Source organism: Planococcus citri, chromosome 1 (assembly GCF_950023065.1).
Source record: "Planococcus citri chromosome 1, ihPlaCitr1.1, whole genome shotgun sequence".
Lineage (NCBI taxonomy): Eukaryota > Metazoa > Arthropoda > Insecta > Hemiptera > Pseudococcidae > Planococcus > Planococcus citri.
Genome location: NC_088677.1, coordinates 70,791,078 through 70,814,002, shown reverse-complemented (window position 1 = coordinate 70,814,002; position 22,925 = coordinate 70,791,078). Strand labels below are relative to the sequence as shown.

The 22,925-nt window shown below is 35.0% G+C and overlaps 1 protein-coding gene and 2 long non-coding RNA genes across 12 annotated transcripts in view; 2 read left to right on the top strand and 1 right to left on the bottom strand.

The window, feature by feature from the left end:
- Window positions 1-22,925, top strand: part of LOC135844575 (uncharacterized) — a 427,884-nt gene that overhangs the window by 102,268 nt on the left and 302,691 nt on the right. The window lies entirely within an intron of this gene.
- LOC135844913 (uncharacterized) lies at window positions 1,188-9,026 on the top strand. Its single transcript, XR_010558674.1, has 2 exons — window positions 1,188-2,385; window positions 2,472-9,026. It is a non-coding gene; the product is annotated as an uncharacterized LOC135844913 (long non-coding RNA).
- LOC135844967 (uncharacterized) lies at window positions 21,613-22,203 on the bottom strand. The gene is made up of 3 exons (XR_010558686.1): window positions 22,006-22,203; window positions 21,827-21,932; window positions 21,613-21,721 (listed from the first exon to the last, which is right to left on the bottom strand). It is a non-coding gene; the product is annotated as an uncharacterized LOC135844967 (long non-coding RNA).

Below are 22,925 nucleotides of genomic sequence, written 5' to 3'. Positions count from 1 at the left end.
GGTTTGCCTGGCATACTCAGCACATACCCAATGATAAGCGTGGCAGCAAGGCGCAACCACTGCCGCAGATTCTCAATACGAAACGGTCACACAGCATTCTAAATAGGCATATGTATACCTATTTCATTTGAATCGAAAATCTTTCATTGAATGAAAGGTTGAATTTATTCAAAGGCAACATCACCGGCCGGTGCCTGATTCAGCGGAGGCATGTTTTCCTCTTTCGGCGACTGTCTCTGAACAAAAGCGGTTCGAAGAGCCTTAATTTCCGCTTCATCTAAAATGACCAGGGTATTTGGTCTTTTGGGCTTGGAAAGCATAATAATTCATTAGAATTACGCGGTTTCACTTTTCATCGTCGAAAGTACTCAATACTCATTCACGTTGCCATTTATTCTATTCGCATTCCAAAACCAAAATAATAGATATTAAGTAAAAATGAAATAAAAGTGAATACCTGAATAAATCCTTGAACGTTCACATTGAATCGTTACATATTTGAAAATAGGAACAAATTTTCGAGGAAATACTCTGAGTGAAAACGAAAGAGTTGGAGGCTGGCATGATTCCAAGGTATCAGCGGACGCAGTCTCAGGTTCGTACGTCTGTTCTCTGTTCGGTTATTCAAATAATTAGCCTGTTGAGGCCCAAATTTACGCTCCGATTCAAGCTGCAACAGTAACATTTTAAGATCAGCTAAACTGGTCTTAGGGTATTAAGACGTTCTCGGGTTCGTACGTCTTGTTCTCTGTTCGGTTACTCAAATACTTAGCCTGTTGAGGCCCTCCTTTACACTCCGATTCAAGCTGCAACAGTAACATTTTAAGATCAGCTAAACTGGTCTTAGGGTATTAAAACGCTGTTTTCTCAATTCTACATATCAGTAAAGTATTATAATCTTCAAACCCAAAACCCGACTTCTATCACTATTAATACCTACTTAAGACGTTAATCTTATTTTAAACATATCCTGTAAAGTAGGAAAGCGATTAAAATTTTTAACCATTTGAATATTTAAATGGAAAAATCAATTAATATGGGCGAGAGACCCGCTCGATATTACACATATCATATATCAATGTCACTGTGATTATGGACTACTGGCGACGTCCCTTCTCGAGGAGAGAGTCGGCCTCCGACTCCGCAATTCGGGCTTTTTCTTACGCCCTGGTTCGAATAAACGTTGCCGGTTTTTTAGTGACGGCGGTTTTCCAGTTTATTCTTACCCCCCGGCGCCACCGGGGGGCGTGGTAGTCCACTCAGTTTCACGCGCCGTTCGTTCGAAACGCCTCTACTGAGGCGTACGACGAGGTCTTTCACGATTTCTACTCCAGAGACGAGGACCGATCGATTCATCGCTTTATTCGAGACGTTTCCTCCGAGCGGAGTCCTCGAAAGGTGCGGCGAATCTTCACAGTCCCCTTCCCCGAGATGATGAGGATCGACTCGCCGTCCGTTCGTTCTTTCGAAACGCTTTCTCCGATCGGGGTCTTTGGAAGCGTACGGCGAGTCTTACACCACCATCCCGACGCGTGTCTGAGTGTAGTCCCGTGACCACTCGATGCCATTGGTTCGCTTGCACCACCGTACAATATGATGCAAGTTACTAAGCCCCAGTGTTAGGTATTGCAGTTGTTTTTATAGCATTCCATGATCATTAAACACCTTCATAATTTTTACTAATCCTGATATTGTGAAATTCTTGCAATTTTACATTTTATGCCCCTCATTCAGCGACCATTTCCTGCGACTTTGCATATTTTTCATTCAATTCATCAACCAATATCCGCAATTCTTCTCTCTCCTATGTTGTATACCAATGAAAATTCTCTTGGATTCCTCCGCGGCATTGTATAGTTTTTTGTCTGCTAACGATTGGACGATCACACTGACGATCACTCACACGATTGGACGATCACCCTACACAATTTGGCTGCATCGAATCCGTCGCTGATCATCTACGTCTATGTGCCATGTATTTAGAGTGTATTGTTAGCTTGGCCTGCTTTTGAAAAGTTGAAAATAAAATTAGCAAATCTGGAAAAACATTTGGTCAAGGAAAACGATTCCAAAATGACCAAAGTGGCGACTGGACCAAAAAAATGTAATTCAATTTTCAATTTTTAAGAGACGATGGCATTTTTAATGGCTTTGTAACCTATCTGAAAAATGGGTACGGTAAATTAATACCTTCAAAACTATCAATTTCGATATCATCATTCACAGTCGCAGTATTAGTAGTATCAGCATCAGAAGGTACAAATTATGAAATAGACTACTTCTCTTATACGATACCGGATCTGTAACGCGAATAAATTTACTGCAATTAAGATCAACGAACACCACCTACGACAATGCCGCAACGTTTATCTGCTAACTTCACAGGTACCTACTTATGATCCGAGGTACTTAAACTCAATGAATCATAATCATCCGAATGATAATAATAACGATGTAATTTTTCTTTGTAGATTTATTCTCCGACTTGACACCTGTTGTGATTCATCAAGCTTTAGCAGCTTACGATGTTCGAAGAACCGAATTAATGAACAGCGAAGTTAATAAATTGAGAGAATCTACGCAGCTTTTGAATAGGTATGGAAATAAATACCGAGTGTGAGGTTTTGATTAGTTGGTTTTCCATTTGTGACTTTATTTTTCTTGTAGTGTGTTAGCATTATGGAATTCTCGTGCTAAATCCATTTTCATAGCATTACCACGTGGTGCTCGTAGGAAACCCGTAAAGACAATTTGCACACCAAGAAGTGGATAAATGTCTCCTGTTGTGTTTGTAGAGCGTTGCGATACGGAATAGTAATGCTAAAGTGAATATTATTATCAATTTTTTATGTAACACCTCTATTATCAAACAAAAAATCAAAAAAACTTACCTGAATTCAAAACGTACGAAAAGCAAGAAGGACAACGTCAAACCACCTACGATCTGATATCAACTGGCACGAGAAATCCGTCGGGCGCTTTACGTTCACAAAGCTCCCAGGCGCACTTGTGATGGTATAAATGGCCACAATCTCCGGCTCGGATCACCATTTCTCCACTCAATAACGGTCGATTACAAAATTCCCAAACGATTATTAAATTCATCGTGCTAAAAAAAATAGAACGCGTTATTGATACATCATCGACATAATATACAGGGTTGAAAGCGTTTAAATTTAATTGCCTTTGTCGTTTTAATAACCTACGCCTATAGAGGGGTTACATTATAAACCGCTAAGACGATCAGAGCATGCCTGCTCATCACAATAAACAAATATTTCAATTTGAATTTTAAAATTATGTGGGTTCAAGTCTAATTTTTTTGAGCTTTTTGGCCTAAATTCTAATAATTTTCATACCATTCATCCACCAACGTCTTGACAACGCCTAATAGAACAGTGTGCATATAATCGAATGCAAAGGATTGTCCAACATCAAATGTTGGACAAATGGATGAAATGCATGGATGCTTCATTCCATTCACAGCTTTATTGTCATTCTTTAAAGCTTCTTCACTATCACGTAAATGTTGTTGTGCGGTTCTAGGAGCACCAGTTATTGCACCAGGATAAATACGCGTCCTGTTATTAATTCTTTCCCCGGGTATTAAGCAATAAGTGCATCCTTGAGTACCATTATATTGCTCAATTCCTTGAATTAGTAGTCGGGCAACAGAATCGACAGAACTTGAAATCACATGAGCTTTGATTCATTGTACTGAATCGCTGTGTTGAACTATAAACTCATGTTCACTCAGGTTTGAAAGTTCTTTCACTGTAGGTGCCAAGTATGCCTCATAAATAGCTTTGCTGAAAGCTGCAGGCGAAATTTTCAAGCCCAGAGGCAACGCAGTAAATTCATACAGTTCATTTTCAAAAATAATACATAGTTGCGATTTTTCCATCTGCAGATTGAATTGTGATTTGAAAAAAACCTTGATTGGTATCTAGTGTACAAAAACAGTTTTTCCCATCCATGGTCATAAAAGTATTGCTTCGAATAATTTATAATATAATATGTACGAGTATTAATAATAATGAACAATAGATAGATAGGTACATTTTATGCATTTTCGAAAATTAATGACCCATGTCCATTTTCGATTTTAATCAAAAATGGACTAAAGTTTTCGCTTTTCTCATAAAAGTAGGTACAAAACTTTAAATAATTTATAATAAGTATACGAGTAATAATAATAAAAAACAATCAATAGATAAATGAAATCAAAAATGGGCATCAGTTGTAAAATTTATCAGTTCGTGATTAGGGAACTATTCATGATCTGGTTTATCTGCAGCTCGTCGAGCGCGTGGCAGTTGGACTTCTTTGTAGTCGAGAAGTTGTCAAGCACGACAAGAATCCGATTTTGCTCTGTCGAGGAAGTTAAAATACATTCTCTAAATAAGGACTATTTACCGGCAGGTCGCTGAAAAAACGGACACTGGTGACATCTTCCAATCGACAAACGTGCTCGTAATTTTTGTTTGAAGTGGATGCATCAATACGAATCGTGGCGGTTGGTTGTTTCTGTTTGGTTTTGATTTTGTCTTCTGGGCCAATTGTTTCATTTCATTATTTGCTTCAATGAAGTACTGGCCCTTGAACTACTCACCTCGAGCGCATCCAGCTGATTAGCAATAAAATTCAGGATGGTTAGCAATACAGCTGCGATTTAATCTGTAATGCCCCACCCCCTGAATTTCTCATTAGATTTACTTCTAGTAAATAGAAGGTTGATGAGGCCATCGGCCACGCCATAAAACGGTTTAGCACGTGGGATATTTTCCTTTCTAAACGTAATATGGTTGCTGATACATTTAGACCCACTTCGTTGCTTAATAGTTCGGAGTTCTCCATTTTTGGATACTCCGAATGGGATGGGAAATTATTATTCCAAAATATGGGATAAGGCGAAGAACGCCCTTATGCCACGAGACATAATGTGGTATGGTAAGTCACCCATGAGACAATACATCGGATCTCCGATACAACATAGCAAAACTATCACTGTTACTCGATAGTGAAGCTTGCATGGTGTTACGCGCCATGCCAGTACTACCAAACAACCAAACCAATTAAACAATTTTCATGATGGTGCAGAAAACGGAAATATATTCGTGGTTTGATTGGTGTTTTAAGAATATATTAATACAAAGAATTACTTTTATGGAACATTTACAAAATCAATTATACTTACAATTTTCTTTATTATTTCTTCTGTTTTTCATAGTAATGTTATAACAGAGAACTCTGTTGAACCAAATCAACGGCTTCCACGTTCTGTTGGTGGTAATTTCTAATTTAATAACGAACAAATACATTTAATATTATTATTGGATTTATAATTCATTTTCTTAGGGTGGTTGCGGGTTAGATGCCGGTGCGGGTTAGATGCCGGTGTCGTCACCAATCGCTCCCTATCAACTCTTTCTGAAAACTGATTAGCACAGATTATTCCTTAAGGTGAACATAGTTTGTGTTAAAGTTTTGATCTGTGACGGTTATTGTTAACCTGGTTTGATATGCGAATGAAAAAATTTATGTAGCTAAAACCAGTGATACTTTTTTCACGTAATTTTTGAAACGCATTTTTTCTCCAGAAAAAGTGTTTCAAAACTGCATGTAAGTATCTCACGCATAAGTATATACCTTGAACTAACATATTCAAGCAAATTTACAAAAATTTGTTTCAATTCTGGTATGAAAATTGACCTTGCAATCTGACCCATCATTTCGGGATAGATGCCGGTTTTTGTGATCGGGATAGATGCCCATAGTAATTAAATGGGAGTGAGGAAGGTGAAATTTTTTTTTTGTTAATACTGCGGCAAAAAGTCCAAAAATGATGGTTCTTCAAATATTTTCAACTGGCGTGGTCAATTTTTGGAATTACATTCATTTTTAACACATATTGTCAATTCTCAAAAACACCTTTTTTATTTTTTGATTAATTAAACTTCCATTGTGAATTTTTGATGTTCATTTTATTTATTGTGCATGAAATAAAAGAATTTCATCGAATTCAATCTTCCAGGAGCCTTTTTTGGGGGGGTTTTGGGTAGTGGCATCTATCCCTCACCAAATCAGCATCTAACCCGCACTGGGGGGATAGATGCCAGTAGGTGCGGGTTAGATGCCGGTCAAAAAGTGACCTTGTTTTTTTTTCAAATTGCAAAAAAACTACTGGATACAAAAAATTACACTTTTAGTATAATATAGAGGAATAATTGCTCTACCGATTCGCGCAAATTTGAAATCATTTCGATGAAAATTATGGCAGTGAGGCTCAAAAAACCACGACACACCGGCATCTAACCCCCGACTATGGGCATCTAACCCGCAACCACCCTACATTCATTTGACGTAATGTAGGATGACATATTTTCTCACAAATCAATTGTGCAATCCGATCACCTTTCTTAAGAACCATTAATTGTTTCGAAAAATTGAAAACAATTGCACAAACATTACCCCTGTAATCAGCATCTATTACTCCACCTGTATATGAATTGGAAAAAATTCTAAAAATTACTTACTTTGAATTTGTTCGTTTTCTAAAAATTATGTTTTCAAAAAGAATACTTCATTGAATGTTATCATTTTTAAAAAATAAATGAGGAAGGCAACCTGAAAAAACAGTAAAGAAAATACAAAACGTAACTAAACCAAATGAAAATAAAAAAACCAGAACTGCTAGCTTCTGAAAAAAAGCAAGGAAAAATGAAATTAAAATGGAAAAATAATAATTTAAATAACAAAACTACTGGCTTCTGAAAAAACCTGAAAACAAATAAAATTGATACGTATTAAAAATGGAAAAGTGACTTCGAAAAGAAAAAAAAGGAAATACGTATCTAAGTTATACTTAAATTAACGTTACTAATCTTTATGATTTTTTTGGGAGGGTTGTTCGACGGGGTTTCGTTTATGTCGAACTTAATTGTAGTGCTTTTCTTATGGTAATTTTCATCTCCAATGGTTCATTGAGCATAAAATTTTCATTGCTTTGAACAATTTTTTCGACTTCTGCCAACACTATGTCAGTGGTCAACTGGGAACATTTTCTGAATGTTACAAACACAGGCTTTGTGAATGATTGATTACCTAGTGTAACACCAATCATATCATCTTCAGGTATATCAGTCATATGTTTTTCCAAAATTGAATCGAATATCTTCTGAATGTGTTGACGAGGGTCTTGATTTCCTCGCGCGTAGGCAGACACATTTTTTTTTCAAAATAATATTAGAAACAAGAATACACAAAGTTTGAAAATATTTTACCGAGAGCACAAGAATCACTACTACCACAAGAGACTTCACACAATAAGAAAAACAATTTCGTCAAATGAAGTTGAAAAACCCAAAATTTACATTGAAACAGCTTGAAGTGTTCAATAGGTTTTTTTTCCAGCTTGAAATTCCTACCAAAATTTTTTTGGTAAATGAAGTTGAAAAACCCAAATTCAACCAAAAATTCATATTGAAAATTTTACAGGAGAGTGATTTTATTTTTTTAAAAACTTGATTCATTATTTCTATCAACTTATAATTAATTGTGAGGGATGAATATTACCTCATTTCAAACATATACAAAAAAAGGCCCTAGGCAGATAAGCATGGTCGAGCGGCCCCCGGCACCTTCAGAGGTGAAACTTATGTGATGTATAGGTACCCCCAAGATAAGTATTTTCCCCAAGTTTTGGACCTCAACTCTGAGTGGTTCTTGAGTAATTCCTCAAAAATCGAAAATCGTTTTTAATTATTTTCTCAAGATTGACTCGGCCGATTTTTTTCAAACTTGAACCAAAGTGTACGTATGCGTAAGGGCTTTTCCCAAAAAAATCAACAGCCCCCTCCCCCCACTTTTTCCCTTCCAAAATTTCGATTCAATTTTTTGAGGTCCCCCTTACCCCCCAAGGCCTTTTGGCACACTTTTTGAAAAATATTTTTTAGATGCAGTATTGATCCTAGAACAACATATATTTTACCCAAAAGTGTACCTCGGGTGCGCCGTAGTCAAATTCCACCAAAACCAACACCCTCTCACCTGGAATAGGGTTAATACGGTATGCAACTGCTGTTCAAGTATAACTGCCGGAGTATTATTAATAATGTTGTAATTTTCAACTGAAAATAATATGTTTGAGTCGTTATTCGTTATTCACAAGTTAATATTTTTAGGGGTAGCGAAGCACCCCCCCCCCCCCCCTCCTGCCCCATTTTTGGGCAAAGTGAAATTTTCAATATGGGTGTCGTTTTCATATGAATCGGACACGCCGAGTCCGAAAATGAGGTCCAATTTTCATTCTGATACCCATAAGTACCTCATTCGGGGCGAATTACACTGTAAAAATAGACTTTTATACATTTGAAAAAATGTACTTACACCTTACTGAACTTTGGAACTGGAAATAGCGCTATGCGATTTTGAATCTCGACCACCGAGACAATATGTTTATACCAAACTATACTAGATTTTATTAAAAACATGAATAATTGAAGTTTTTACAAAATCGAAAAAATATAATTGGTGTAATTAAGCTAAAACGACATTTTTACAACATAAAGTTAAAGGTATCATATAAAATGTACAAACACAACCTAGTTATCACCCAGAATGATCATTATTATGATACATATGTAGAAAAAAATTCACATTACATGCACAAACGAAATTTTATGGGAATGAACTCAAAAAAAAGACATCAACAATCAAAAAAACAAAGAAAAAAATGCATTAACGAAATTGTGGACCAAAAAAAAAAAAAAAGAATCAAGAAAAGATGCACAAACAAAATTATTGACCAAAAAAAAAAAAAAGAGAAAGAACCAAAAAAAGATGCACAAACGAAATTATGAACCAAATTAAAAAAAAAAATCAAGAAAAGATGTACAAACCAAGTTATGGACTAAAAAAAAATCAAGATAAAATGCACAAACAGACTTATTGTAAAAAAAAAAAAAAACTAAGAAAAGAAGTATGCCATAAGAGATTAGAAATGTGAAATACAGTACAAAGAAAAATTCCATCAATGTGACATTTAGGAAAAAAGTACAAAAAATATCACTACCCATCCTAATTAATCATCTTCGTCACTATCTTCATTTATTGTGATGTCAATGTTTTCCTGATCAAATATTTTTGACAATATTTGAGCTGGTTTAGGGACTCTGGACAAATATCTGGCATAGCTCAGGTAATAAATGATAGCTGCAACATGAGAGCAGCACCCAACTGTCCTCAGCCCATTGGGACAATCGCAGCAATACCTCGGGACCCCTCTGTAGCCTTCAGAATTTGGTAGGTATTCGATGAAACATTTATATATTTTACTTTGAGTGTGTCTGGACTGCACAGTCACCTTCAGGATGTTATCATTGTCTTTAACATAATCCATATTAATGTCACCATGATCATCAATCATTTCACTCAAGTAACAAATTGCTTGCTTATATTGATAGCATCCAGAAAATAATCGTTTTAGGTCACCCTCTGTCATTCGTGGGAAATTGTCAATGTCATGGGCTGAGATTTTTTGAAAAGGAAGCCTTTTGGTTCGTAATCTGTTTTCCTCAACAAATGCTGCGAGGGTATTCTCTTTCTCCGACGTCATTTTTGATTTCATTATGTTCGTGATTTCTGAATGATCTTCATCAGGTGTCAAGCGTTTTGAGAATTTGTTGTGTAAGAAACTTGCGATTCTGTAGAACGAACCTATACAAGGTATCATCTTATTGTCAAAAACGTGATCTAGCAATCTATATTTCATTTTAAGCATTCCATGAACAGCTTCAACTGCCCACCTAATTTTGGTAACAAATCTGGAATTGTTGGCTTCTTCAGTACTTAGCTGAGCTTTTTTTCCCTTGAAAGCAGGCATGAGAACAGTGTAGCCTTTTTCTTCCAGATAGCTTTTCACATCTCTAAATCCTCGGTCAACTACAAAGATGTCACCAGGCTGAAGCAATGAAGACAAACCACCTTGTTTGTCAATAACACCTCTCATTATCGATGCATCGTTTTGCTTTGCATAAAAAGGCCCTTCCATATTTATGATGTAGCCATCACTTGCACTAATCGTAAAGGGTTTACACAGAGGCTCTTTTTTCTGAACAGAAAATGATTTTCGTTGGTATTCGTTGTTTTTACTTTTCTGATGATAGGCATAAGTTCCATCACAAATAATGATCAACTTATCATCGATGCTTTCGTATAACATTTCTGCAATTGGTGATGTGTGATTGGTGATCAGTTGTTCTCTTGTAAGTGCAGTATAGCCGAAATGGATAGGAAGCACATCTTTTTCAAACGAAGCGATTACTTGGTGAGTGTAATGTGACACAGTCTGTTCATCTTTCAGGCCCAAAATTGAAGATATCAGTTTATTAGAATTACCGGACCTCAGCTTGAAAAGGAATACCACCAATGCCTGAACTACTGTACGATTGTCTGAACCTCTCATTGACTTCAACAGAACAGTAAGCTCTGTAATATTCTCCCAATTTAAGCCTGTAAAAACATTGAGCTGCTCCTCTGATATCTGATAATTTCCTAAACGATCAAGCAATGGAGAATCACAGTCTACTGACAAAGTTTGTATAACCTGGCTCAATTCATGAGATTGGAGTATACTCCAATTGGAATACACCTCTATTTTCGATAAATCATCTTCAAAAAAACGCTTGTGTATAATATGTTTCGGACAGCATCGATTGCCACTAGGAATGAAGATACGCCTTTTTACGAGACACTGCAACCGAGCTTCATCAGGTATCACTGCAAGAGATTCATCACGTGCACCACAAAGACAGCAATATTTATGAGTAGAAACTGTTCTCTTCATTTGTATCTCTACATATTCAACTTCTTTCACCGCTACCGAAATATTCCTTTTAAAAGGAGGGTCGTCTGCATCAGAATTATTTTGGTTTGAGTTGTTGGCTGAAGAATCCAGTTTAGGCTTCTTATACTTTTGTAGGCGACAGACACCACAAACCACTTTCCCAACATAGATTTGCTCTTTACTTTCTTGAAAAACAAAGGAAAACTCACTTACGTCAGCTTGAGATTTAATACGTTTTGGTTTACCGGTTGACTTTCTGATATACTTTGTACAAATGCAACATTTCGAATCATCAGTTTTGGCACTCATAATTAATTTTACACTTATGAAAGAATTTACAACCAGCCCTAACACTCGAATAAAATCAAAGATTACTTTTTAAAATCATAAAACAAAACACATTATCAAGTTCATAAACACTTGCACTTGTCTAGAAGCTGATTATTTCACATAGGTATAAAAGAGCAAGCAGCCAAGTATTTCTTGAATTTGTTGAAAAGTACCTACCTATTTTTTTGAAAAGTACCTATTTTGTTGAAAAGTGTCAATCATTGGGTTGGAATAGGATGAAGAATTGAAGACGTATGAACAATAGCATAATTACACCAATTATATTTTTTCGATTTTGTAAAAACTTCAATTATTCATGTTTTTAATAAAATCTAGTATAGTTTGGTATAAACATATTGTCTCGGTGGTCGAGATTCAAAATCGCATAGCGCTATTTCCAGTTCCAAAGTTCAGTAAGGTGTAAGTACATTTTTTCAAATGTATAAAAGTCTATTTTTACAGTGTAATTCGCCCCGAATGAGGTACTTATGGGTATCAGAATGAAAATTGGACCTCATTTTCGGACTCGGCGTGTCCGATTCATATGAAAACGACACCCATATTGAAAATTTCACTTTGCCCAAAAATGGGGCAGGAGGGGGGGGGGTGCTTCGCTACCCCTAAAAATATTAACTTGTGAATAACGAATAACGACTCAAACATATTATTTTCAGTTGAAAATTACAACATTATTAATAATACTCCGGCAGTTATACTTGAACAGCAGTTGCATACCGTATTAACCCTATTCCAGGTGAGAGGGTGTTGGTTTTGGTGGAATTTGACTACGGCGCACCCGAGGTACACTTTTGGGTAAAATATATGTTGTTCTAGGATCAATACTGCATCTAAAAAATATTTTTCAAAAAGTGTGCCAAAAGGCCTTGGGGGGTAAGGGGGACCTCAAAAAATTGAATCGAAATTTTGGAAGGGAAAAAGTGGGGGGAGGGGGCTGTTGATTTTTTTGGGAAAAGCCCTTACGCATACGTACACTTTGGTTCAAGTTTGAAAAAAATCGGCCGAGTCAATCTTGAGAAAATAATTAAAAACGATTTTCGATTTTTGAGGAATTACTCAAGAACCACTCAGAGTTGAGGTCCAAAACTTGGGGAAAATACTTATCTTGGGGGTACCTATACATCACATAAGTTTCACCTCTGAAGGTGCCGGGGGCCGCTCGACCATGCTTATCTGCCTAGGGCCTTTCTTTAATTAGGACGAGTACATGAAAAAACAACAAACAAACAAAAAAATTAAAAAACATTAAAATATACTTATAAATTTAATAGCGAGTCTTCAATTAGAGGTTGGATTACAGATCGTCTTCATCATCCGACTCAGTAAGGATGTCCCTCTAGAGCCAACCAAGCGGGTTGCATACCAGGACCGTGGCAGGCGCAAGGTATGCACGCAGGGTTGGGTCTAGAGAGACGTGATGTTGCGGGATGCCTAACTGCATACAGTTTCTTCCTTCCCCTCTCATCAAACAATCCACTCCCCCCAAACCCCTACCAGGTTTTTGAATAATAATTTCAAACAGTATGTCATGAGATAGAACCAAATTTTTGTGATTCAACGTTAAGGGACAGTCTGGTAGCCAATTTTTAAATGAAGAATTTTAATACAAAACGTAACTAAACCGAATGAAAATTTAAAAAACCAAAACTGCTAGCTTCTGGAAACAAAAAAACAAAATAAACAAGGATAAATGAAATTAAAATGGAAAAATAATTTTTAAAAAACCAAAACGACTGGCGTCTGAAAAAAACTGAATACAAAGAAAATGGAAAGTAGAAATGGAAAAGTGACTTCGATAAGAAAAAAAAAGAAATATTCAAGTACTTACGTTAACGTTTTATATCCTTATGATTTTTTGGGGGTTTGTTCGACGGGGTTTCGTTTTTGTCGAACTTAATTTTAAGTAAGCTTGTAATAGTAGAAGGAGGAAGGTTTGAGATAGGTATTTTGGGTGGTATAAATTCTTTAATAGAGTTGGACAGAAATATTTTCCTAAGGGGTGAGAAATTACCTATGCCTGGTTGCATATATCTATGCAACCTAATTCACATTCTACTCAGTACATACTAAAACCATATTCGTAACTAATAAATAATTACGAGACAACCATTTTAAATTATTTATTGATGTTATAAATACCAATAAATTAACCTAATCAATTGAGAGAATAAGAAAACATTAATTATCGTAAGGATAATTAATGCAATTACCATAAACAGGTGAATAGACCTAGATTTACGTTAAGTATATTAAGCTTGCATCTCAGGACGAATCCTGGTCTAACGATGGTTACATGAGTGAAATTAGAATAATCTATTCATTACTTTCTAATTTATTCGTTGCTCAATGTAATTAGGTGCAAATGCTCCTATACATTGGGTCATTTCTATTATTTAATTACGATATAATTATAATTAAATAATCAGGGTGTCTACCAGGTCGCTATAGCGTTAAAAGTCGCGAAAAGTCGCGATTTTGAAAATAGGGCGCTAAAGTCGCGAAAAGGTCGCGATTTTCGCCAAAAATACCAAAAAGTCGCTATAAATTGTCCAAACTTCAAATTTTAAAAACTTTTCTTATTTTTAGTTGGTGGCAATTGGTAAAAAAAACATTTTTTTCGTTGAAATTTTTTTTTTTTGGAGGGGGAGGTACTTTTAACTGAAAAAAAGTCGCTAAAAATCGCGAAAAAAAGTCGCTAAAAGTCGCTATTTTTGAAAATTAAATTTTGGTAGACACCCTGATAATGATCGTTTGGAGTGTGTTTCAACACTTACCCAACTGTTCACTTTAATCATCTCTTCGGGGGCTCACCAATACTAGGCCCAGCGATGATTATGATTTAATCTTGTACACTTTCAGCAAGTAGACTCTCCTATGGTCGACAAATAGGAGGCCTACCAAGATTCCGAATAATCGCGACGTTCGATTCGAATCATACCGCGAATACCGTTAAAATACACAATTTTATCCGAACAAGCGGGTAATTCTTAAAAGGTAAAAAGGTAGAGAGCCACGAGGGCTAAAATAACCGAAAAGCGACTACATTACGGAGAGCTCGAGATCTCGCAAGGAAGTGAAGAAGATGTTCATCGCAATCCTGGTCCAGACCCAGGATCGCGGTATTTTACAAGTAACCTTGTGCCTTGGCCTACAAACTGGTTATTCTGATAATAACCACCCTAGAGCGGATTACACTAGAACTACCATAGGCAGTTAAGGCATGTCTGCTCATCACAAGCTAATGGAGCCTAATGAAGGCGTTGCGGTAACGTTGCCTTCTCTCATAAATAGTTTGATATTCAAAATACATATTAAAGAAAAAAAATTTCCTCAAAGTTGCCAGGTCAACCATACTCGATTCCATAGAATGATTTCCAGGTTAGGTAAACATACGTACTTGTACTTGACATGAGTTGCCTATTCGTCAGTTTGAAGGGAAGGTATTGGTTACGGCTCATCCAAATGTTTTTCGAATGGTGGATGCCTGAATGCGCAGTTGTCACTGGTACCTTTCATTTTTAATTTAATCGAATTAGGTAAAAAAAAAAAAAAAAAAAATCACACGGATGAAATTCAGTAAAATACCTCAAGCGAGTACTTAACAAAAATGAATTGAATTTTAAAAAATCCACACACATAAAAAAAACATTTAGCACAAATTTCATCCACTACAATGTTGGTTGTTTCTTCTGAAATGCTACCAACTAACGCAACATCGACAATCGATGAAGAATCGGGTACGTGAAATAAGTCATGTACAAGCGAGAATTTCTTTGCTTTAACCAAAATTTCACCATCTGTCGATTGGATCTAATTTATAATAGTTGCGATCGGTGGTCATAAAAAAACTGTCTTTCACGTTGTCAGTTCGTAAAATGAAAGATTTCAATCTCTTGTGACTGTAGTAGGTATGTGTACCTTCATCTTTAGAAGTTCGTTTTTTAGGTTTAGCCAATGAGGGTGTAGCATAATACGGAAACTTATTACTCGACCATACCAACTGCAATTCGTAGTAGCGATTAATTACCTGCTGAAGATAATGCAAATTTTCTATCTGCTGATGGTGCAAAAATTCCTAGCGCCTCGATTAATTTTTTCTCTCGTCTGTATAAAATTCTACATTTTTCTTTCAAAGAGATCTTTTGTGTAGACACATTCTTATTTTTTTACCGGATGTGAAACTTGAACGTTCATTAAAAATGATGAATAAATGTCATCTATTCATCTTTCCACCCATTCCCAATCTACGGTGTTGGTGCTGCATTGTACGCTAATTTCACGTACATGAGCTTTACTTGAAAGACTCACCCATGTTGCTGTCCTGCCATTGCCCTCAGCCAGTTGGACTCGAACGGCTTCGAGAGTCTCAAGAATTTGCCTACACCAAAAAGGCCATACGCTTTCAATTTTTATTATTAGTTTTTTTTTCTTTCAAAATTTGAATCTTCTCTATCGGATGAATCTCTTAATAACGTCTGAAAAGTAAGAATGAAAATTGAAAATGTAAAAGTAGTGCTATATGAACATGAATGATTGCTAATTGTATGAAAATAGTTGCCTATCTGAAAATATGGTGCTGGTAGTACTCAAGAATTATTGAAAAAAAATTGATTTATACAAAAATTCTCCGTGCAGTGTTGCACTTTATTTTTTTTAAATACTGCACAACTTCTGTAATAACATTTTGCAATATAATATTATCTTTTAAAAAATTAAAATATCTAAAATACAGCGTTCTTATTGCTGTGTGAAATTTTTCAAACATAAATTCAAATAATCTGGTTTTCAAGGAAAAACTTTTCCTCGCCTTCCAAATCAAAATTAAAATAATCATTTTGATATTTTCTTACCACAGTTGTCTACTGGGCACGAAAGCTTCGCTTTGACTGCATCAAAACAGTGCCAATGGAACACGTGTCCACAGTCGTAATTTGCGACGATACCAGAGCTTTCTTCCGTTGTTAAACTGGCGTAGCATTTTGCGCAAATTATCATCTCCATCGAGAAATCTCCGGCGGTGGAAATCGTGTATGCTTTTTTCTCTTCGGTCATTTCGACTTCTGGAATATGATGAGAGTGCTACCGGATAAATTAGAAACAAAATTACCTCGATACCTTGAAGGTTCTTACATCGATCAAGTATTACACCACAACATAATCGCATCAAAACTGATCTTCAAAGGTGGCAAATCAAGTATGGCTTACTTTTTTCAAAAAATTCTTCGTTTTCTCCTGCGAGCTGAAAATATATCTATGTTCTGATAATTTTAGATTCTGATGTAAAGTGGAGAAAAAAGAAAATTGAAAAGATGGTTTAAACCACAACATTCTTCTCCTGATCATGTAGTTTGATAAAATCGTCTACGAAACGTCTTGCTGTATAAGGTAGTGAATTTCCTTCGATTTGGAATCCTTTACTGTATGTTTGTGGTATTTCCATGATTGAATTTACATGCTTAAAGCAGTTTTCTGGTTGTTTTTAATGTATAACTTCGCTCGTGTCTTGTTATGAAAGTGTGACGGAGATGACGGCATCTCAGTGAATCCACGAGGGATGTGGAATACTTGTTTATACATGTACCGTAAAATGTCTCCAATGATTCAAGAATTACCCAGCAGTGGCGTTTCTTTGACATGGCCTTTAATGCTACGTATGTCTTACTGATGTGTTGCATCATTGTTATCCTATGTTACATAAATGCGTGTCCAAGCTGTCCACCGTTTAAATATTTGACCGCATATTTTGGGTACATTAGTATACCGTCCCTGTCATTGTCAAATGATATCGCTGAGTTGGATTTATGGTACTCTGAAGGTTGGGTATACACTATACAGTATATTTTGTTTGTGGCACTTCAAGATTGTCGATCTTCTCCGGAAACGACTGCAATCATAATGATAGATCGAGTCAGAAAGTTAACGAAAACAACTCTCTTTCTATTTTTTGATGGGAAAATCATTTTTCCACGTTGTATACTTGTAATTGGGTATACATTTCAACCACCATCGTAAACGGGTTCCAGTCGGATTTGGAAAAATAGGTACTAAAAGTTTTAAAAAATGCTGTGAAAAAAAAATGAAATGTAAACAAAAATTTAAACAGTGAAGATGGCAAGCGCCCAATTTTTTGTTTTGGTTTCGCATTTTTTTAAACGAAGGCTAAACACTTCGTCTGCAAAAAATACTTATCAGTTAACCTGGGGTCAAGCAATGTAGCAATACGTGTGATTGTTCTGGTCTTATACACAGATACTTAGCTATCATTTTTGCAATAATGAAATAATTTATGTAGGTAGGTAAATGTGAATACTCATTCTAATAAAAAATGAACGAGAATTGAGAAATTAAAAGATGGCCAATGCCCATTTTTTTTTGGCAGCGTTTCACAATTGATCTAAAAAAATTTATGGAAAATGAAAAAGTAAAAAAAGAAAACAAAAAAAAATGATGCTAATTACTTTTTTGTTAGATTTCAAGGATGCTCGCAGGAGAACATGTGAGAATGATTTTTAAAAAAATGAAAGAAATAAAGAAATGAATCAACAATAAAGATGAAAAGAAAACGAAAAAAGTAGAAAAAAGTATTGGAAAAAAAATGAATATAAAGTTGAGATATCAATAACAAAGCAACTTAATTCAACAATAAAATTGCAAAAAAAATTTAGATAACACTTGTAGGTAGATAGTAAAAAACAGAAAAAAGAACAAATTGAATCAAACAGAAAAACACACTTTCAACCTACCTACGTATAAAAATTGACTCAAAAATACTTTTGCTTCAACAAATGTATTCGATTAAACGGTCAACAGTACAAACGAACAAGGACGATGTTATTTGTCCTGAGATCTTAAAGCGACTAATTTATCGATCCACCGACGGTGTGGTGGTCGATTTCCACTAAAACTGCTGACCAGCAGTTCCAGCGGAAATGTGGCGTGATTGCCTCGCTGTGCCGTGTGCAACTGTCAGCGGATTTCGTATCTGCCGATGCGATGACGTGATATTTTAGCCATCGCATTGGCAGGTGGATTTTTTTTCATGAGTAGATAAAATTTGCTTTGTCCACGGCTTGTCGAGTCGTCGAATGTGGCGCGATTTACGACGCCACAAACTCCCCCCTCTTTTGGAAGAGAGGGCTACCACGCCCTAACATGAATCCCTGTAGCTGATAAAATAAGAAAGTATAGAATTTAAAAATCACATAACAATGAATAGAGAAATTTAAAAATTATATAACAATGAATAGAAAAATTTAAGTTTCCTCATTTTAAATGATTGTCAAGTAAACAACCTGTTAAATATACCTATGTATATGTATGTAGTGTAGGTAATTGAAATGAAAAACTTAAAACAGTTAGTAAATTGCTCATTACAGCACACACAAGCACAGCACAACACAACTAAGGCTCTATAATTATGTATAAACACATAATCTTTTTCCAATAGGTTTTCAAATTCGGGTAGTAAGAATCCATAAGAATCCGCAAAATCGTTATTTTCCACTTGTGAGGTGTAACATTATTGAGAGGCGATGTAGCGGTGCAGGTTATAGCGGTTACTCCGGTAAATATTGCCTTGTAAATGAAAGGTGACGACTGGGACGTGATGGGCCTCGTAACAATGAATAGAAAAATTTAAAACTTACATAACACTGAATAGAGAATAATTAGAAAACACCAGTAATCACATGAGAGTGGTACCTAATAACACATATTTATGCCTGTTTAAAAAATTACATAATATCAATGAATATAGAGACTAATTAGAAAACACAAATAATCACATGCGTTTGGTAATAACACATTAATCACATGAATTTTGTTAATAAGTTAATAACACACATTTATCCGTCTACAGAGTAAAATAATTAAATCGCATATCCACCTGATGAATAATAATACTTGTAAAAGTTTTGATAATAGGACAAATTTTCCGCCTATTGAATAAAAATAATTTAAAGAATCCCAGCTGACGAAATGAAAATAATTAAAATTAGCTAATTCATAACCCACAGCCAATAGACAAAATGAGGATGATAATCATCTAAAGACATTTTTTTTTCAATCAATGAGTAAGTAATAGAAATATCTTTTTTATGAGAAGATAATTCTCTCAGCATTCACATATCAAGATTGGTTAAGCCATCAATATGTGGTAAAAATAACAACAAGAAAAATTTATATCAGATTATTTATTTATTTATTTTTTTTGCAGAATGGTTTAATTATAGTTGATGAAAGTGTAAGGCTTCCCCCCTCCTTTCAGAAGGGGTAACCTCACACCTTAGTGGCTACTGGGCATATCTATACAAATAACACATAGTAATTATAATGGTCCCCTATCATAAAATATACAAGTTCACATTTGGGATGTTTCTAACTCATTAAATTCGGAATCAATTTGTGCTTTTGCTACCTAATATTTTCTCGAGGCTACTGGTGGGGGTCTATTTTTCAGATATATGTTGAGGGAGGATATAACAGTAAGCACTATTACCCAGATTAAATACAACAATTCGCCTATGAAATCAGATTCGAATAGGCTTTTAGGAGGTTTTGAGAGTTCTAACAGTGTTAGTTTATTCCTCAACTGTTCAGTTGAGGTTTTAATTTCAAAATTGGGAGTTGATAATTTCCAATTTTCATTCAAAATTTTTGATATGTCATCAAAATAATGACTAGTTTCTGAAGTGAATTTTAACGAATCCAAATTTGTCCACTGAAGTGGAAGTAATTGATGTACTTTCAAAGTATTTAGGAATTTTAGACATGGGAATAATTTTGGGATTAATATTTCAAAAGTGTTGGTTTTTTGATATATTTCGGAATCACAAGGGATTTTTAGTCTTAAGGCCCCAATAACGTCATACGAAGTGTTCAATTTTGTTAATATTTTTCGGTTTTTAGATAGAGATTTTTCGGGTTTGTAATGACAATCCCCTTTTTAATTATTTTTATTAACGTTTTGTTGTGACGAGGTTCACATTTAAAATTACAAACTGTATTTAAAGAATTTAGGGTTTCATCCCTGAATAGGTGTTTGAGACATAAGGGGAAGTCATCATTCCCTGTCTCGAAAATATCTATATAGCACAGACCTATTTCAGTATCACAGTTTTCGAGTTCTGTTCCACTGATAATTTTGATATCCCCAGTTTCAGAATTTTGTGTCAGGTAACTAGGTTCAGAATGGATCATGCAGATCTGGGAATTTTGGACAGATGGAATAGGGATAACCTCATACAATTTCCAATCTGATTTCATTTGCTTAAGAGGGATTTTAATTTTTATATTTATTTCGGTTATGTGGCATGTTGCCAAAGGATAGATGTAATAGCTTGATAGTTTTTCTATATCGATCGTCGAATGTGGCGCGATTTACGACGCCACAATAGGTACCTCTACCTACAAAAAAAAAAACACCAGCTTACCTTGTACCAACTCGTACAGAGTAGAAATTATCTAGTTACCTATCAAATTTCTATCATTCCGCCGGGCAACATTTGGTAATTTATTCTCAAATCATACAGAAGATTTTTTTCAAGAATCACTGGTCTGCTGTAAATCTCTTGATTTAAACTCCTAAATTGAAACAAATTTCATCACTTTTGCACATCCAATTATTTATGAGTATAATTTCACTATCGAGTGAGGGAAGGTAGTCGAAACAGATGCGAAGATCTCATCATGGTGAGGGGAAGATCGAGATGTTTGAAATGCCTTGAACACATACATCTTACGGTATCAGATACATGCTGATTGATGGGATTGGCGGATGGCCGTAGTTACACAATCAGGCAAGTACCTTTCTAACTCCTCGTTGAGATACCGAAGCATCCTACCAAAACAAAACAACAAAAAAGTATTAATCTGCTTTCCTTTCTTCGAGCTTGTATAGCCATAAACTGCTTGTGGCGGGGCTGGTCCCACCACTCGTAGCTAGTACTTCCGTCGTAATATTCGATCTTAAACTTTCGGTACTTCCCTTTCTTTACTCGTAGCTTTACCGCTTCTGTGTTGAACAAAAAGAAATGACACAATTGGATTAGAATATACTTTCACTACAGTAGTAGTGAAGTTATTCACTCGTTCGCCAAGCGATCGAGCGAAAGTTTTTTTGCCCTGAATTTTGAATGTTTTTCTGCTCCTATTTTCTCATCTATGGATGAGTGTATGGGCTGTACACATCTTTACTCATTTTATTTAGGTCCTGTCAACTGTGGCAGTCGGCGAAATAATTTCCATATTTTGCTCAGTTATCGTGAATGATTTCGTATTATCGTAATTAACAATATCTACATTAATATTATCATCATAATCTCCTAAAATTATATTTTGATTATTATCCATGGTTAAAGTACTGTTACTCGTAAATATCGTATTATCGTTAAAATCAATCGAATTATAAATATACGGGATCAAAAATTTTTTCGTTTGCACAAAAATACTAACGTATATTGTATCCTCCCCTTGAAATTCTAAATCATTTTTTTTAAAACGTTGAGTAGTTTGCGTTGTTTCTTCACACTGAAATAAAAAAATTGACGTGTGCAATCGACGGAGGTAACTCAACGAATATTCTAAAAATATAAAAAGTAACCGCAAAAAATTTTTTAAAAAACATATACATACCGTAGTAGTATCTGTAGAATACTGCATATATTCACACAATGAATGGGTATGTTTTGAGTGGTGAAAATATAGAATATACCTAACTTTTTTCTCATTTCCAGGAAAACTGTATACACAAAAAATTGTATTAAAATCAAATTGCTAAAAAAAAAACATTTTAAGTAGGTCAATAATCTTACGGTGACCATTGTAATTTTGAAATTGTTTTTTTCTACATATTCCATTAGAGAAATAATTTCTGGATTTGTACTGAAGAATACAAAGAATGAATACGTGTATTGATTTTTCGGTAAAATTGTTAAATTCTCCAAAGATGACGGTGCAGCAATAATATAAATAAAAGGAACGTTCGATACTATAAAAAAAAACAAATTGTAATTTTTCTTTTCATTCTAGAACACTCAGAAGTCAGAATAGTATAGTTACCTGTTTTATTATTTATAGACGTAAAATTAAATTCTATTTCATATTCACGACATGATGCAATTAAAAATCCTAATTTGGTAGCATTTTCATCGATTCTAATTTGATAACTATATACAAATATTAAAATGTCTTGGAAAAGGTTTGAAATATACGTAGATAGCGTTGTTAAAGAATTTTTTTATTTAAATTAGATATTTACTCAACTCACTCGATATTTGTTCGTTCTCCACTTGATCTGGAAATTGGTATCCATGTATGCCCAGTATTAATTTCTGTACTTTCTAACCTACTACTCTGCCATGTATGTTGGTCCATATAACAAGAAGAATATATACGATGACAAAAACTCAGAGTTCGTTATTTTTAACTTCGTTGGACTCGAATATCATAGCAATCGTATTGTTGATTCGATAACGAAATGAAACCTGCAAAACGAAACAGGATTTCAAAGAAAAAAAAATATTTAAAAAAAATACATGTTTTTATTCAAATGGTAAGCTTACAAGCAAACAAAACAACCCAATGTACTTCTATTCTATCACTGTAGTGCAGTCTGCACTTGAGTTCATTTGTTGACAATTGATAAGTCAGCAAAATATACATTTTACAGTGGGTAGGTATGGTAACCAATCAATTAGCTAATTACAATAATAAATAATATCATTGGTCAAGT